The following is a 17,187-nucleotide window of genomic DNA, read 5'->3' as shown; positions in this document are numbered from 1 at the left end:
GTGAGTGACTGGGTGAGTGTGTGAAACTGTCCACAGGTGTGAGTGTGTGACACTGTCCACAGGTGTGAGTGTGTGAGTGACTGGGTGAGTGTGTGAAACTGTCCACAGGTGTGAGTTTGTGAGTGACTGGGTGAGTGTGTGACACTATTTGCTGCTTTCTTTAAACCATAACCATGTAAGACATTATGAGGAAATATTTGCTCATATCTACATTTCTATCGCTGTGTTAACAGCAGATGTGTGTTTATTTTTTAGTTCTTTTGTGATTTGTGTATTCCAGATCTGCTGAGCACACAGCAGGCTCTTTCTGATCTGAGTAATATCGCATAAAGAGGAGAGAATTAAGTTCACATCGCTTATGAAGCAATGAATCAATGAGTCGACTCATTGGGCCGATGAGTTCAAGGGAATCGGTTGGTTCTGTAACTGATTCGATCCTCCCATCATTGGCTGCTCCTTCCGTAGCCCGAGAGTGGAGACGGAGGCTGAGGCGCGGTATTAAAATGATGTAGAAGGAGTTACTGTGTCCGCAGAGAACCTTGTTTGACATTCATTTGTGTAATATGTGCTAACTAGAACAAAATGAGCAGCTTAGCATCGCTGCTACTTCACTGAACAACTAAAACCGGAACAGATAAACTCGGAGTTAGACTTAGTGACGAGAGACACTTTACAGACATGTTTTATACACGGAACACCTGGAAACATAAGAGGAAAACAAACCGCTACCCCTCAAATTAGCAAGCTAACGGCTAAGCTAATTGAACTTTGAAGTGGGACTCTGCCGTGTAAACACAAACACAGCACTACTGGTATTCCTGACTTTTCAGGGTATACTCATTGTATATTGCTGATTTATTTGACACTAAAGGACACTATAATGACTAATACAATAGGCCTATATTAATGACAAATTTATGAAATATGGTAACAGACATTGATATAGATTCGTTCATTCATTCATTACAACGTATGAAAAGCTTACTCTCAGTTCTTTATGCAAATGCATGTGTTGTTTGAGTTATAAAGGATGAATGAAATGGCCAATATTGTCCCACGTATTTGGGGTGAGTTTTAACCCATTCCCCACTGTCAAACAACGGTCCCTGCAAAGATATGAATACATATGCATAAAGAATTTGTGTGTGTGTGTGTGAGAGAGAGAGAGAATATTACATGACTTAATTATCCCTGTAATCTTGAGTGGCTGGATCGTGAATTTCATTTTTCGGTGTCCTAAGATAATGGCGTCTGGCGGTTTTGTTCTTGGTTCCCTCTCGACTAGCACCATTTCATTTCAGAATCAGCCTCCCTGCGACACCTGGCACAACACACAGTGCTGCCTTTACTGCTGTGCGTTTATGAGTTATCTTACACTTCCAGATGTCATTAAAACCTGACTTTAGCTGCCAAGGGTTCACTTCAAAGTTGCAAGTAAACAAACAAACAAACAAACAGATCCCAAATAACAAGAAGCAGGGCCTGTGCAGAAGTTAATGGCTTAAAAGGATAGGTTTCAGAAATCACTCTTCATCCAACCGCACTCTCTCTCTCTCTCTTTCTCTTTCTCTCTCTCTCTCTCTCTCTCTCCTCACTTACACACACATTCTGCATGTATATGTATTCACTGCTTTGTGGGGATCTGTCTGAATAATAAGCCTTTTGGTCAAAACAACATTCCAGACATTTCTTCCTCCTGATATATTAGGCCCAACCAAGGACAGTGGTTAAGAGCATCATAACCAAGAGACAAATGCCTGTTAAAGCAGACTTAAGACACACAGATGGTCTGAATCTATGCATGCATGGGGTGTTGCATCTTAAAAAATAATGAGAAAATAGTCTGCTGTAAGTAACCTGGTCTCAACATACAAACATACATATAAACCTATCAGCAGCCCATGTGTGTACATATAAACGTGTGTATGTAAACACATGTACTGCTGATAATAGAGCAAATCAAAGGCTAAACGTGGATAAAGAGATGAGATGAGGTCATGCAACTGTTGATGGTGAAATGGCAATAATTGTGGCTAGGCCTGTATCAGTTGCCGTAGCTGACAGCCTGTGTATACTATTAAAGACACTGTCAGTTTATTTTGTTACCCTCTTTGTGCATTTAGTTACAGGCTTAAAAGCTATTGACCGCTCAATAAAGAACATTCATTCATTCATTCATTATATGTAACCCTTATCCATTTCAGGGTCGCGGTGGGTCCAGGGCCTACCTGGAATCATTGGGCACAAGGCGGGAATACACCCTGGAGGGGGCGCCAGTCCTTCACAGGGCAACACAGACACACACACTACCGACAATTTTGAGTCGCCAATCCACCTACCAACGTGTGTTTTGGGACTGTGGGAGGAAACAGGAGCACCCGGAGGAAACCCACGCAGACACAGGGAGAACACACCACACTCCTCACAGACAGTCACCAGGAGGAAACCCACGCAGACACAGGGAGAACACACCACACTCCTCACAGACAGTCACCCGGAGGAAACCCATGCAGACACAGGGAGAACACACCACATTCCTCACAGACAGTCACCCGGAGGAAACCCACGCAGACACAGGGAGAACACACCACACTCCTCAAAGACAGTCACCCGGAGGAAACCCACGCAGACACAGGGAGAACACACCACACTCCTCACAGACAGTCACCCGGAGGAAACCCACACAGACACAGGGAGAACACACCACACTCCTCACAGACAGTCACCTGGAGGAAACCCACGCAGACACGAGGAGAACACACCAACTCCTCACAGACAGTCACCCGGAGCGGGAATCGAACTTACAACCTCCAGGTCCCTGGAGATGTGTGACTGCAACACTACCTGCTGTGCCACCCTCCAATAAAGAACAATGCTGGTGATTTCAGTTTGGATTCATTATCTGTAACCCTTATCCATTTCAGGGTCGCGGTGGGTCCAGAGCCTACCTGGAATCATTGGGCGCAAGGCGGGAATACACCCTGGAGGGGGCACCAGTCCTTCACAGACCAACACAGACACACACACTACCGATAATTTTGAGTCGCCAATCCACCTACCAACGTGTGTTTTTGGACTGTGGGAGGAAACAGGAGCAACCGGAGGAAACCCACGAAGACACAGAGAGAACACACCACACTCCTCACAGACAGTCACCAGGAGGAAACCCACGCAGGCACAGGGAGAACACACCACACTCCTCACAGACAGTCACCCGGAGGAAACCCACGCAGGCACAGGGAGAACACACCACACTCCTCACAGACAGTCACCCGGAGGAAACCCACGCAGACACAGGGAGAACACACCACACTCCTCACAGACAGTCACCCGGAGGAAACCCATGCAGACACAGAGAGAACACACCACACTCCTCACAGACAGTCACCCGGAGGAAACCCACGCTGACACAGGGAGAACACACCACAGTCCTCACAGACAGTCACCAGGAGGAAACCCACGCAGACACAGAGAGAACACACCACACTCCTCACAGACAGTCACCCGGAGGAAACCCATGCAGACACAGGGAGAACACACCACACTCCTCACAGACAGTCACCCGGAGGAAACCCACGCAGACACGAGGAGAAAACACCAACTCCTCACAGACAGTCACCCGGAGCGGGAATCAAACTTACAACCTCCAGGTCCCTGGAGATGTGTGACTGCAACACTACCTGCTGTGCCACCGTTCCACCCTCCAATAAGGAACAATGCTGGTGATTTCAGTTTGGATTCGGGCAGGATTTGCGTTGGGTGGGAGTATACTGGACAACACCAACATGCTCAAACCAATCAGAATTAGAGCCCACTTTTCATTAGTCACTTCTTATCACATCTGTCTTGTGCCTGATCCACTACAAGTCAGTGAGGTGGATAGTATTTCAAAAACATCTCTCAAATACAAGAAAATCACTGTAACACAATGTTTAAAAAGATGTCTGCTGCCATGGTAACCCCACTGTCAGTCACTGTGTGGTCAGAACTGTCCACCCCGACATGAGTGTTCACTACTGTGTTCGCTAATGTGAACTGTCGTTGATTGTGCGATATTACTATGAATTTCATTCATTCATTTATTCATTCATTCATTAATTATCTGTATTTAGTTCAGGGCCACGGTGGGTCCAGAGCCTACCCAGAATCATTGGGCGCAAAGCGGGAATACACCCTGGAGGGGGCGCCAGTCCTTCACACTCACACCTGTGGACAGTTTTACACACTCAGTCACTCACACACTCACACCTGTGTACAGTGTCACACACTCACACCTGAGGACAGTATCACACACTCACCCAGTCACTCACACATTCACCCAGTTACTCACACCTGTGGACAGTTTCACACACTCACCCAGTCACTCACACACTCTCACACCTGTGGACAGTTTCACACACTCACCCAGTCACTCACACAATCACACCTGTGGACAGTTTTACACACTCACCCAGTCACTCACACACTCACACCTGTGGACAGTTTCATACACTCACCCAGTCACTCACACACTCACACCTGTGGACAGTTTCACACACTCACCCAGTCACTCACACTCACACCTGTGGACAGTGTCACATACTCACCCAGTCACACACACACTCACACCTGTGGACAGTGTCACACACTCACCCAGTCACACTCACACTCACACCTGTGGACAGTTTCACACACTCACCCAGTCACACACACACTCACACCTGTGGACAGTTTCACACACTCACCCAGTCACACACACACTCACACCGGTGGACAGTGTCACACACTCACCCAGTCACTCACACACTCACACCTGTGGACAGTTTCACACACTCACCCAGTCACTCACACTCACACCTGTGGACAGTGTCACATACTCACCCAGTCACACACACACTCACACCGGTGGACAGTGTCACACACTCACCCAGTCACTCACACACTCACACCTGTGGACAGTTTCACACACTCACCCAGTCACTCACACTCACACCTGTGGACAGTGTCACATACTCACCCAGTCACACACACACTCACACCGGTGGACAGTTTCACACACTCACCCAGTCACACACACACTCACACCTGTGGACAGTGTCACACACTCACCCAGTCACACTCACACTCACACCTGTGGACAGTTTCACACACTCACCCAGTCACACACACACTCACACCGGTGGACAGTTTCACACACTCACCCAGTCACACACACACTCACACCGGTGGACAGTGTCACACACTCACCCAGTCACTCACACACTCACACCTGTGGACAGTTTCATACACTCACCCAGTCACTCACACACTCACACCTGTGGACAGTTTCACACACTCACCCAGTCACACACACACTCACACCGGTGGACAGTTTCACACACTCACCCAGTCACACACACACTCACACCTTTGGACAGTGTCACACACTCACCCAGTTACTCACACATGTGGACAGTTTCACACACTTACCCAGTCACTCACACACTCACACCGGTGGACAGTTTCACACACTCACCCAGTCACTCACACACTCACCCAGTCACTCACACCTGTGGACAGTTTCACACACTCATCCAGTCACTCACACACTCACCCAGTCACTCACACCTGTGGACAGTTTCACACACTCATCCAGTCACTCACACATGTGGACAGTTTCACACACTCATCCAGTCACTCACACATGTGGACAGTTTCACACACTCACCCAGTCACTCACCCAGTCACTCACACACTAACACCTGTTGACAGTTTCACACACTCACCCATTCACTCACACACTCACCCAGTCACACATCAGTGGACACATTTGCAAATCCAACTACATATCCCCTGGATGAAAACCCACACAGGGAAATCTCACCACACTCCTCACAGACAGTGATTCGATTGAGGCAGGGGTTGAACCCCCGACCCCAAGACTCTGGAGCTGAGAGTCAGAGACACCACCTACAGCGCCTATGAACACATTTATAATACCAGATTAATTTGCCAAAAATTAACATAAATGATGATTTAGTTGTACACACTTCAAATGCATGACATTTCTAAATGAAAAGTAAATCTCTTTATTAGGAATTCTTATTTGTGGTAATTATGCCTTCATTTGTCCGCTTGGCAACTAACGTACCGCAGAACTATAATGCTCCTGCTTGCTCAGTGGAGCTGGGAGAATGGCCTGGGGAATGTAGAAACATGGCTCGAAGGTGTCTTGAATTGCATGTGTGTATCTGTCTATCATTGTAGCCTCCTGAACCTGTGATAAAAGCAAAGCTAAATGCTAATGCTTGAAAACAGAGGCAGCTAGCTAGCAGTCGCTCATATTATTTCTTTGTTACACCTCTGATCCCATTCTGCCTTACAGCAGTATTTTGATGAAAGTCTGTGGCTGTGTCTAACCTTGCCGTTTAGTTGGCATTCAGACCGAGGTGTTTTAGCTTAGCACGGTTCTTCAGTCTCTCAGCACAAGAGGCACAATGGTACTTGTTTGTGCGCTGACAGTGGCTTAAGTGGCCGCACTGAGACGTGCCTCTCTAAGCTTTGACGGTATCGATCAAACTTTTTGACTTTGTCTTGCATTTGAGGGGCGAGATAAAGCTATCTGCCCTTTAGTGTCTGATTTTCCCTCTCGGAGATAACTGGCTTCGCCGCCTGACACAGCCAGCTCTGACTGTCACTCAAAAACTTAATGGCCTAGCGAGCACTCAGATGTGATGAAATGCTGCCTGTCTGAGAGTCTCAGTGAGTTACAGTACAGAAGGTGTGAAAGAGTTTACAGCCAACTGGCTCTCAATGATTCATCCACTATTTAGCCCTATAGCTGCAGTGTTTAATAGTGGCATGGTCATGGGCAAATGGTCACTGCCACACAGCTCGAGGGGCCTGTAGTTGTGGGTTGATTCTATGGCGACCAGATTTCTGATGACAAACATGGCACTGTGTCAGAACGCTACTTGAGCTGAATTTTACATAAAAAAGGCGCCATATTGTTAGAATATTTGTGAATTACAACACGTTATTGGAAATCTCTAATAACTGTCCTGGTGGGTGAGTGAATGAATATCTGTGTGTGTGTGTGTGTGTACCCAGATATGGCTTTGTGCTCTATCCTGGGTGAAACCCTAGTGCCCGATGCGATCCTTGTTGAGAGTACGCTGTGCACATTGGGTTCTTGCCAGTGTGTGTGTGTGGATTAAATGTTAAATGTAATGTTGTTCGGTGCGTTGTTGATTGTAAAGTGTCCTTGGGTTGTTTCTAGAAAGGCATGGCACTATAAGTGCAAAAATATTGCTACTGTTGAAATGCTGTACTCACAGTTGGCGCCACACGTGTGTCACACCATTTTGCGTCTCTCTTTATATCCGTCCTCAACATTTATAGTGCTTCCAAACTATTTTTCATGTTGACAGCACAAGCTCCTTCATCCATGTCATGAAATATGATGCTAAAACCATTATTGGAAATATCCCAGCGTGGCTGTTAACTGTAGAGCAGAGGTTTTCAGCCTTTTCTTCTTCATGGCCCACTGTTTATAACTAGAAAGCATAATGGCCCATGAGAAGACGGTTATAATCTTTTCTCTCTCAAGTGCTGACATGGAAACTTGAGAATGAAGGTCTGAACAATCGCTTAAATTATATATCTCCCCATTTAATTTAATTTAAGATTTAAATGAATTAGTAAAGTGAGATGGAACTGATGTTTAACACTAGAAGCGCCGAGTGCCGGTCATTTCATTGTGGTGACAGCCTAATTCTATCCCTAAGCACCAAAGTCCAGTTTTACAGCAGGGTTCACAAGGACCACCAGAGGGAGCTTCACAGCCCAATAGGCGTCCACAGCCGAATCCTTCATAGGGTGTTATTCAATTAGTAATGCCTGTGTAGTATAATCACTATGTCTCAATTGGTTTGGTCTCTCTCTCTCTCTCTGACATTGATCTTGTGAAATAACTGCTTTGCGCTTTTTAGATGAATTAACACCATTGTTGATCTCCTTGCAGTTTGTTGTTGCTTTTGAAATATGGGATAATTTGTACATATTTCAGTGATGTCGGGACACAGGGCAATAAAAACATGATTGTTTGGGGAAATACGGGACGTGTTGTTATGCTAGTTCAAGCCCCACCTTTGGTCACTGTCAGCAGTGTGGTGGGGTGTGTTCTCCCTGTGTCTGCGTGGGTTTCCTCCGGGTGACTGTCTGTGAGGAGTGTGGTGTGTTCTCCCTGTGTCTGCGTGGGTTTCCTCCGGGTGACTGTCTGTGAGGAGTGTGGTGTGTTCTCCCTGTGTCTGCGTGGGTTTCCTCCGGGTGACTATCTGTGAGGAGTGTGGTGTGTTCTCTCTGTGTCTGTGTGGGTTTCCTCTCACAAGAAAAAGCAAACACATGTTGGTAATCTGACCATGCAAAAATATCTGTGGGTGTGTGACGGTCTGATGCTCTGTCCAAGCTGTGTACCTGCCTCGTGCTCAATGATTCTGGATCGTCTCTGGACCCACCATGACCCTGAAAAAGCATGAAGCAGTTGCAGCATATGAATGAATGAATGAGGTATACGGATTACTACTTTTATTAAATGGTTCTCTCTCGTAGAGAAATTATACTTGAATGTGATTATGTTTGATATATCCTTCATTCCTTCTTCTCTCATTTTGTGTTCATGTGTCCGTATGTCCTTGCAACATAAATAGCATGAAGCAGTGTTTATACCAAGCCTATCTTTGTTGTGTCGGGAGTGATTCTAGGGTGACATCTCCCCATTGGCAGCGACCAATCAGTATTAGGCTGTTTCATGCATGATGTAACTGAATTATGCCGCTAAAACAAGCAGTTTGTAAGGAATTCCCCAGAGTTCTCAGTCAGTAGAGCTTGAGATTCTCTGGACATGTTTGTGAATAAAGATGTCTCCCTTTTTGCCAGCATCCCACTGTTTGTTTTTTTTAGAAATCACACTAGGGAGTTTGGCCAGGGATTTATAATAATAAATATAATGAATTAATCATAAATAAATTCCAACAAAGGTGGCTTTAATCATATTTCTTGTATATGTAAACACCAGTTCCACTATCTACTACTAACAACATACGCACTACATCATGAAAGATGACCTTAAAGTACATTCTGATAAAACGAGAGCAAACAAGACTCCATCAACTGGAAAAAATATCCGAGATATTTCAGTCATGATGAGGCCATCATTCATGTGTGTCCACAGTGTATATCCTTCACAAAAGAAGTCCTTGAGAGTAGGTTTGTCTCCTTGGTGATGTCCTATGTTTAAATTGGCAGAAAATATGAGAACTATTGCATTATTAAAAATATAAACTGCTGAGGCTGTGTAGCCACACAATAAAGTTCCTTATTATGTGAGGAGTGTGGTGTGATCTCCCTGTGTCTGCGTGGGTTTCCTCCGGGTGACTGTCTGTGAGGAGTGTGGTGTGTTCTCCCTGTGTCTGCGTGGGTTTCCGCCGGTTGACTGTCTGTGAGGAGTGTGGTGTGTTCTCCCTGTGTCTGCATGGGTTTCCTCCGGGTGACTGTCTGTGAGGAGTGTGGTGTGTTCTCCCTGTGTCTGCGTGGGTTTCCTCGGGGTGACTGTCTGTGAGGAGTGTGGTGTGTTCTCCCTGTGTCTGCGTGGGTTTCCTCCGGGTGACTGTTTGTGAGGAGTGTGGTGTGTTCTCCCTGTGTCTGCGTGGGTTTCCTCCGGGTGACTGTTTGTGAGGAGTGTGGTGTGTTCTCCCTGTGTCTGCGTGGGTTTCCTCCGGGTGACTGTTTGTGAGGAGTGTGGTGTGTTCTCTCTGTGTCTGCGTGGGTTTCCTTCGGGTGACTGGCTGTGAGGAGCGTGGTGTGTTTTCCCTGTGTCTGCGTGGGTTTCCTCCGGGTGACTGTCTGTGAGGAGTGTGGTGTGTTCTCCCTGTGTCTGCGTGGGTTTCCTCCGGGTGACTGTTTGTGAGGAGTGTGGTGTGTTCTCTCTGTGTCTGCGTGGGTTTCCTCCGGGTGACTGTCTGTGAGGAGTGTGGTGTGTTCTCCCTGTGTCTGCGTGGGTTTCCTCCGGGTGACTGTTTGTGAGGAGTGTGGTGTGTTCTCCCTGTGTCTGCGTGGGTTTCCTCCGGGTGACTGTCTGTGAGGAGTGTGGTGTGTTCTCCCTGTGTCTGCGTGGGTTTCCTCCGGGTGACTGTTTGTGAGGAGTGTGGTGTGTTCTCTCTGTGTCTGCGTGGGTTTCCTTCGGGTGACTGGCTGTGAGGAGCGTGGTGTGTTTTCCCTGTGTCTGCGTGGGTTTCCTCCGGGTGACTGTCTGTGAGGAGTGTGGTGTGTTCTCCCTGTGTCTGCGTGGGTTTCCTCCGGGTGACTGTCTGTGAGGAGTGTGGTGTGTTCTCCCTGTGTCTGCGTGGGTTTCCTTCGGGTGACTGGCTGTGAGGAGCGTGGTGTGTTTTCCCTGTGTCTGCGTGGGTTTCCTCCGGGTGACTGTCTGTGTGGAGTGTGGTGTGTTCTCCCTGTGTCTGCGTGGGTTTCCTCCGGTGACTGTTTGTGAGGAGTGTGGTGTGTTCTCTCTGTGTCTGCGTGGGTTTCCTCCGGGTGACTGTCTGTGAGGAGTGTGGTGTGTTTTCCCTGTGTCTGCGTGGGTTTCCTCCGGGTGACTGTCTGTGAGGAGTGTGGTGTGTTCTCCCTGTGTCTGCGTGGGTTTCCTCCGGGTGACTGTCTGTGAGGAGTGTGGTGTGTTCTCCCTGTGTCTGCGTGGGTTTCCGGTTTCCTCCCACAGTCCAAAAACACACGTTGGTAGGTGGATTGGCGACTCAAAAGTGTCCGTAGGTGTGAGTGTGTGAGTGAATGTGTGAGTGTGTGTGTCTGTGTTGCCCTGTGAAGGACTGGTGCCCCCTCCAGGGTGTATTCCTGCCTTGCGCTCAATGATTCCAGGTAGGCTCTGGACCCACCCCGACCCTGAACTGGACAAGGGTTACAGATAATGAATGAATGAAAGATTTACTTGTTTATTTACTTACTATTATATTTTGTGCAACATTTCATGTTTCAAACAGGGATTTTCTCAGAGCCTGAAAATATAGAGAAAATATTTAAATTCAAAGGGAGGAAATAAAACCTCCGTTAAAGCTCCTTCATAATCTGCTGTGTTTGACTGTATGATGTTAGACTCTGAAACAGTATCATTCACTTTTATCAGAAGTATAGAATACAGATCAAATGTATACACTGTAAAATGCATTATTTAAAATATAAAGTGTATATATATATGTTCTTACCTTGAGAACACTGACTCTGGGTAGAGCCTCCAGCCCCACCTCGATCCTGATCCTGATGAATCAGTTACAGGGGGTGAATGAATAAATAATCACATTTTATTAATAATTGAATTGGAGATAGTTGAGGTTTAAGGTTAACACGAGCTGTCTGTGGTTGGAGTCTTGTTTCATTGTTTGTCATCTTTGAATCTCCCCAATACTAAGTAGATTCCTGATATATTCGATAGTGACCTACATTGGTATTAAAAAGGTGAACAGTTTCCTTATGAGCCAGTTTTGAGGATATAACTCTTGCCTTATTCAGACAAACGCTTTAAACTGGTGACTGTGTGAAATAATGTTTCTTGAATCTTCATATTCCAATTACGTAAATGGTGCTTGTGCTTGGCTTGAGCAATGCTGAAGTAAGTCCCTCCTGATCACTTCCATAACATGTTGATTCCAGGTCGTTTTAGCCCCCAGGCTTTTCCAGCCCGATTGTTCGTTTCCAGATATTCAGATTACAGCTTTAGGAATTATGCAATAGACCATTATGGTTTCCACTGCCTGGCGATTTCATTCATTCATTCATTCTCAGAGCCAGGAAAAAGCTTAACAACCTGAAAGACGGGACAGTTGGGGACTGCATGCCAATGATATCGTGTAGTGCATGTATAAATATGATTCAGCTCTGGTAAAGCGGGTCAAACCATTTAAGCATGAGAAATTAACAAGGTCCCCGAATCTGCAGCATCCGTACGGAGAGATATTGATCTGTTAAAAATTCATGAGCTGCTGCACAGATCTCTGCTTCAAACTGGATGCAAGACCAATGCACTTCTCCTTTTTTAATGCCTTAGTGAGGTTGAACTTTGAGCTCTCCTGAATGTTTAATTTGATCCGTTTTTCTCTTTTCCCCCATTGGCTGAGGCTTTGAGGAAGCTGGGGGGTTTGGTCTAGAAGCTGATGAGGAAGATGGTGGTCTGCTCCTGACATTGGAGATGATTTAGGTCTTCACATGGTTTTTCTTTCTAATCACACATAATCACCTTTGTCTATAATGTGAAATGATTATCCACCATGGGGAGACTGTGGAGCTATACACAATAAAGACCTATGTTTAAAGGCCCTAAATAAAGTCTAATAGGTGATAATAAATGTGTCTAAGCTTTTGTACTACACTGAAAAAATACGGCATCGCAAACACATCCAATTAGTGAGCAGAGGCTTTATATATACATAAACGTACAGCTGACTTACGTCTGGTGCTCAGCTGGGAGGTATTTTTAATGGTTAACACATTCAAAGCTCACTCTCAGGTTTGGTACCTGCTTAAACCCTAAAGAAACCGAACAACAAGAGAACAACAGCCCCATCTCTGATTAGCATGTTACTGGCTCCTCACACACATTTTCCCCACAGGTTTTAAGGAGCAGATCTGCTAGTGCTGAATAAGCCGTCATGTGACTCTGTTAACACTCCAGGCCACAGGAGTCAACGCTGGCAAAAAAAAAAAGAAAGCTAAATTGGACCGGAAAAAACCTGTAGCAGTCCATAAAAGCCCTGGCTGCAACTCACTCTTGACTTACAGCACTGGAGTCAGCTAAAGAAAATGCTAAGCAAGCACATTAGCATTAGCGTAAATGCTAATGTGTCTGAGAAGATGTAAAATCACAGTGTGACACTAGGGCTTTACATTTCTCAGCTTCACTTATCTTACCCAAGACCTCAGGGCTTTTCATTTTTATGTTCCTACTAACACTGAATAGTCCAAACCCTGAACCTCCACATGGTCTAGACACTTCACTCGGAACCTGTCTTCAGCTGCAGAAGGAGAAAGACACTTATATCCTACTACTCAATATTTACATTTAAAAAACCCAGTAGTATACAGGTGTTCTTCAGTATGGAATATTGGAGGGATATTGCCCCTAAGAGGGGTATTTAAATAAATGGACTGAGCTCTGGGTTTGGAACAACGAACATCCGCGTAGGAAAATAACTCCAATCCTTTAACATTTTGCTTAACATGAAGAAAATTGTCATGTATAGCCCGGTCTAGTGTGTTCCTGCTGTCTGTCTCATTTGTCTCCGCCTTTGCTCCTCCCTCTTGTGTCTCCTTTGTGTTCCTGCCCCTCGTTATCTGTCCCAGGTGTTTCTTGTTTGTGTAGTCTTTTTATAGTCCATGTTAGTGTTTCCTGGTTGTGGGACATTGTGGTGGTATGTGTGTGGTTCATGTTGGTGTGGAAGATACTATGTTTTGGTGTTCTGCTGTTCAGCCATCTTGTTTAGCCTTGTTTAATGTTTATCTTATGGTTTAGTGTCTTGCCCCTTTAGATCTGTTCTTGTTGAGTGTTTAGCCCTTCTGTTTAATGTCCTAGCCTTTGTGTTTAGCGTTGTTGTGTATAGTTTAGCCTCTGTTTTGTGTTTAGCATGTTCTGTTCTTGTTTAGTTTCTCTATTTTTAGTCTTGTTTAGTGTTAGTCCCTTTGTTTGGTGTCTAGCCTTGTTTAGTGTTCTTTGTTCTTGTTTCAAGATCTTTGTATTGTTTTTGTTTGCATAGTGAGTTTAGTAGTCTTTGTCTAGTTCCCTTGCCTCTCTGTTTAGTTCCCTTTTTGTGTTAAGTCTCCTGCAATTACCTCCTCCCTGTTCATTGCTCTTTGACTTCCTCTACATACCACCATGTGACAAAAATATTTACTGTGTTATTAAAAATGTAAATCTCTACCAGTGGAACTAAGCGGACTGTGCTCCATGTCAATAGCAACAGCACAGCATCGCAGTCCACTTTAATTTTGCCCAGTCTCTAATTTCTTGGAATTCTTGAAGCTAGTAAAACATTTTCCAGAACAACAATGACATCACTCCACAGCAGTTAGCTTCTTAACCTGTGCTCGTTAAAATTTTCCTGGAAGAATGGACTAAAAAAAAAAATGTTAAGTTCAGAATCTAAGAGGATGTGGGAAACATGCTAAAAAGGCACCTAGCATTGTGTTCCCTCACAAATATTTCACATTCTCTGGCTTGCTTTTCCCCCACAATCCCTTGCTGTATTTATGAGTGGTCACACTGTCTAAGCAATGATCTGTGTGTGTGCAAATCTACACAGCAAAAGTGTGAGAGTGCTAAGAATATATTTATAATGTTTCCTGTTACGGAAAATAAAGTCAACTTGTTATCAACAGACTCCAGTGTATTCTTGGAGACACAGGGTATGATTCTGAAGTGTTTTATTGTGGAAATATAGAGTGGTGGGACAGGAAAATGTCTATTCAAATCGCTTTCCCTGTGTCCCTGGATGGACTAATTTGGTAAATGCACTGCTAAGATTCATGTTTGAGTGTCCAGGCCATACACAGAAGATTTTTATTATTTTATCGCCTCTCCATTGTTGCTGCTTGTCCAAGGGCTCAGGCATGGGGTCCACTTTTCTGAATCTGTTTCCACTTTGTTAATTAGTGTCTAAAGCACAGGCGTTCATGGGCTGCCATTGGTCATCACCTAGAGCAGATCCTCCTCCTACCACACTGTAAAAATACACGCAAGAATAAGCAGTTTAACTTGTTTTATTCAGCTCAGTCAGTCGCTCCGGATGAAGCCATGGTATCGTTTTGGTTGAGAGAGGTCACTTAAAGTGTATAAAACTGAATGGTGAGCATTTAACAGCTTTAAATGGCAAGATTACAAGTTCTCTCTCTTCATGCCTAGCCTCCAGCAGCCTAGTCAGGGCTAACACTCAGTGATCCCATTAAACACTGCCTTTCTGAGTGCAACTAGTGCCACGGTGTGGGCTACTTACATAAGCTCATATAATTCGGCAATTAAATCCAATAACAATGCCTTTGAGGCGGTTCAATAATTAATGGTTTAATCAGAGACGTGGGCTCAGTTGGGTCACTCAGTGCCCTCTTGTGGCTTGCTATTTAAATTCAGCCAATTTTCCTCAGGGCTCCTTAAAAATTGACCTCTGAATAATACATAGTATTTTTTACAGTGCTTTCCAACGTCAGGAATGCATACGGCTGGAGATACGGAGACCACAGGGCATCAGGAGACCATCAGGAACGCACAAAAGTACAGGGATACAACTTTAAACAGGACAGTCAGGGAGGAATTAGGCTTGGGGAAGGTCATGGGCAAAATAGATCGCTTTTAAGACATGGAAAGAGAATTAGACCGTCACAGTTGTGATGAAGAGAGTTCCAGAATTGTGGATCTAGGCAAATCTAGAACATGCTCAGTCACTGAAGCTATGAAGGTTAGATGAAGGAAGTGTGAGGAGCTCACTTCTGTGTTGGACTCGGGGTTTGTGTTGAACCAAGGCTGGGCCTGATTCACCTACGATTTGATGGATATGTGATGGTGATCAAACATCTTTGGATAAAACAGGGCCCATTGGAAGCTAACGCAGGGAGCTAATTAGACGTAGTGATGGGTAGATCCTTGAAGAAAGTTCCCTTACTTTTGTGTAATGATCCAAATAATGGTTTCACAGTGTGAAGGCATAGCGTACATGCTAACGGTAATTCAAACATATGTCAGATAAAATAATGTATTCATTTCTGTATTTCTTTATTCTGCACTTTAGCCCAAATTATGCTTTGCCCTCCAGCTTCATTCCAGCTGTTCACTGAGCTTGAGTATTTTTTACACTGCAGCAGTGCGAGGCAATCTTCATTTCAGCTTTAATTCATTTCTATGGAGACAGGTGGTGGTCATGCATGGATCATTGTGGGAATGAAGCCGGCGGAGAGAGCAATAAAAAGTTTTTCTAACTTTATACAAATGAGATGTGAATATTGATGGGTAGAGGCCAATCAGAGCTAGGCTGAATACACTTCATCATCACGTTACATCCTCCGCGACAACGCTGCACAGTTCCCACACTTACTCTGGGACAGATGAACATGTCTGTGTTTTTAGTGAGACGCCCACAAAGTGGACAGCAGTTGGTGAAGTAAAAGGTTCACTTTCCTTTAAAGTAAATGCAGCAAACCTTCACAAAGGCAGCAGATAGAGCTGCAGATTTTTCAGTTGAACTTAGCAATCCTCAGCTAGGTTAGCTTCCCAGCTTTCATTTAGACAGCCTCAGTGACCTTCACAGTGTTGGCCTTTACCATCTCTGTGAGGCAGAATGTATTTTGGGACGTCTGCACATAACTGACTACCAGTTTAACTTAGAAACCTGGTCTGTTATGATTTATTTTTTTATTTTGATAGCTCTGTAGCTTACAAATGTTAACTAGCAAGCTAGCAGAGTAAACTTATATATATAAAACAACAACTGTGAGTGTGTGTGTGAATGACTGTGTGATGCTGTGTCCAGGGTGTGTTCTTCACACTCACTCGTGATATAGTCACATATGTAGGAGACTGCAATTCGTGACATAGTCTGACATTTTATGCGACAATAACCCAATCATAAGTGAATGGGTAGTTACCATAGAAACACTATTTGACAGTAACCATTACAGGTGTCATTACTCATAACATAGAAAAAGGCATAATGTGAATTACACAACATAGGTTCTTATTACAACAAAGGCATAAAGTATTTTATTATAATATTTCTCCTAAACAATGTTTATTATTGGTGTCCTACTTTAGCTTTAACACTAACAACATTTCTTTCACTTAACGTTATTTTGACTAATTTTCAAAAGGTTAAAACTGAAAAAGGCATTTGTCTAGCCGTTATTTGCTTCAGTATTTTAGCGAATAATGAATTAGGAACGTTTTATTTTCCGTAAATAAATATAAGACAGTGGTATTAACAGATGGTAATGACATCATAATGAGGAAGAGTTGTCACGTTACTGTCACATAGAGTTTCTATGGTAATTAACCATTCACTTATGATTGTGATATTGTCGCATAAAATGTCGTAAATATGCGACTATGTCACGACTTGCAGTCCCCTACACATGTGACTATATCAAAAACAGGTGTGAGACCGGGGTGTCTGGCCTTGTGCCCAA

This window comes from Hoplias malabaricus, chromosome 7 (assembly GCF_029633855.1).
Source record: "Hoplias malabaricus isolate fHopMal1 chromosome 7, fHopMal1.hap1, whole genome shotgun sequence".
Classification (NCBI taxonomy): Eukaryota; Metazoa; Chordata; class Actinopteri; order Characiformes; family Erythrinidae; genus Hoplias; species Hoplias malabaricus.
This window is presented reverse-complemented; position numbering follows the sequence as displayed.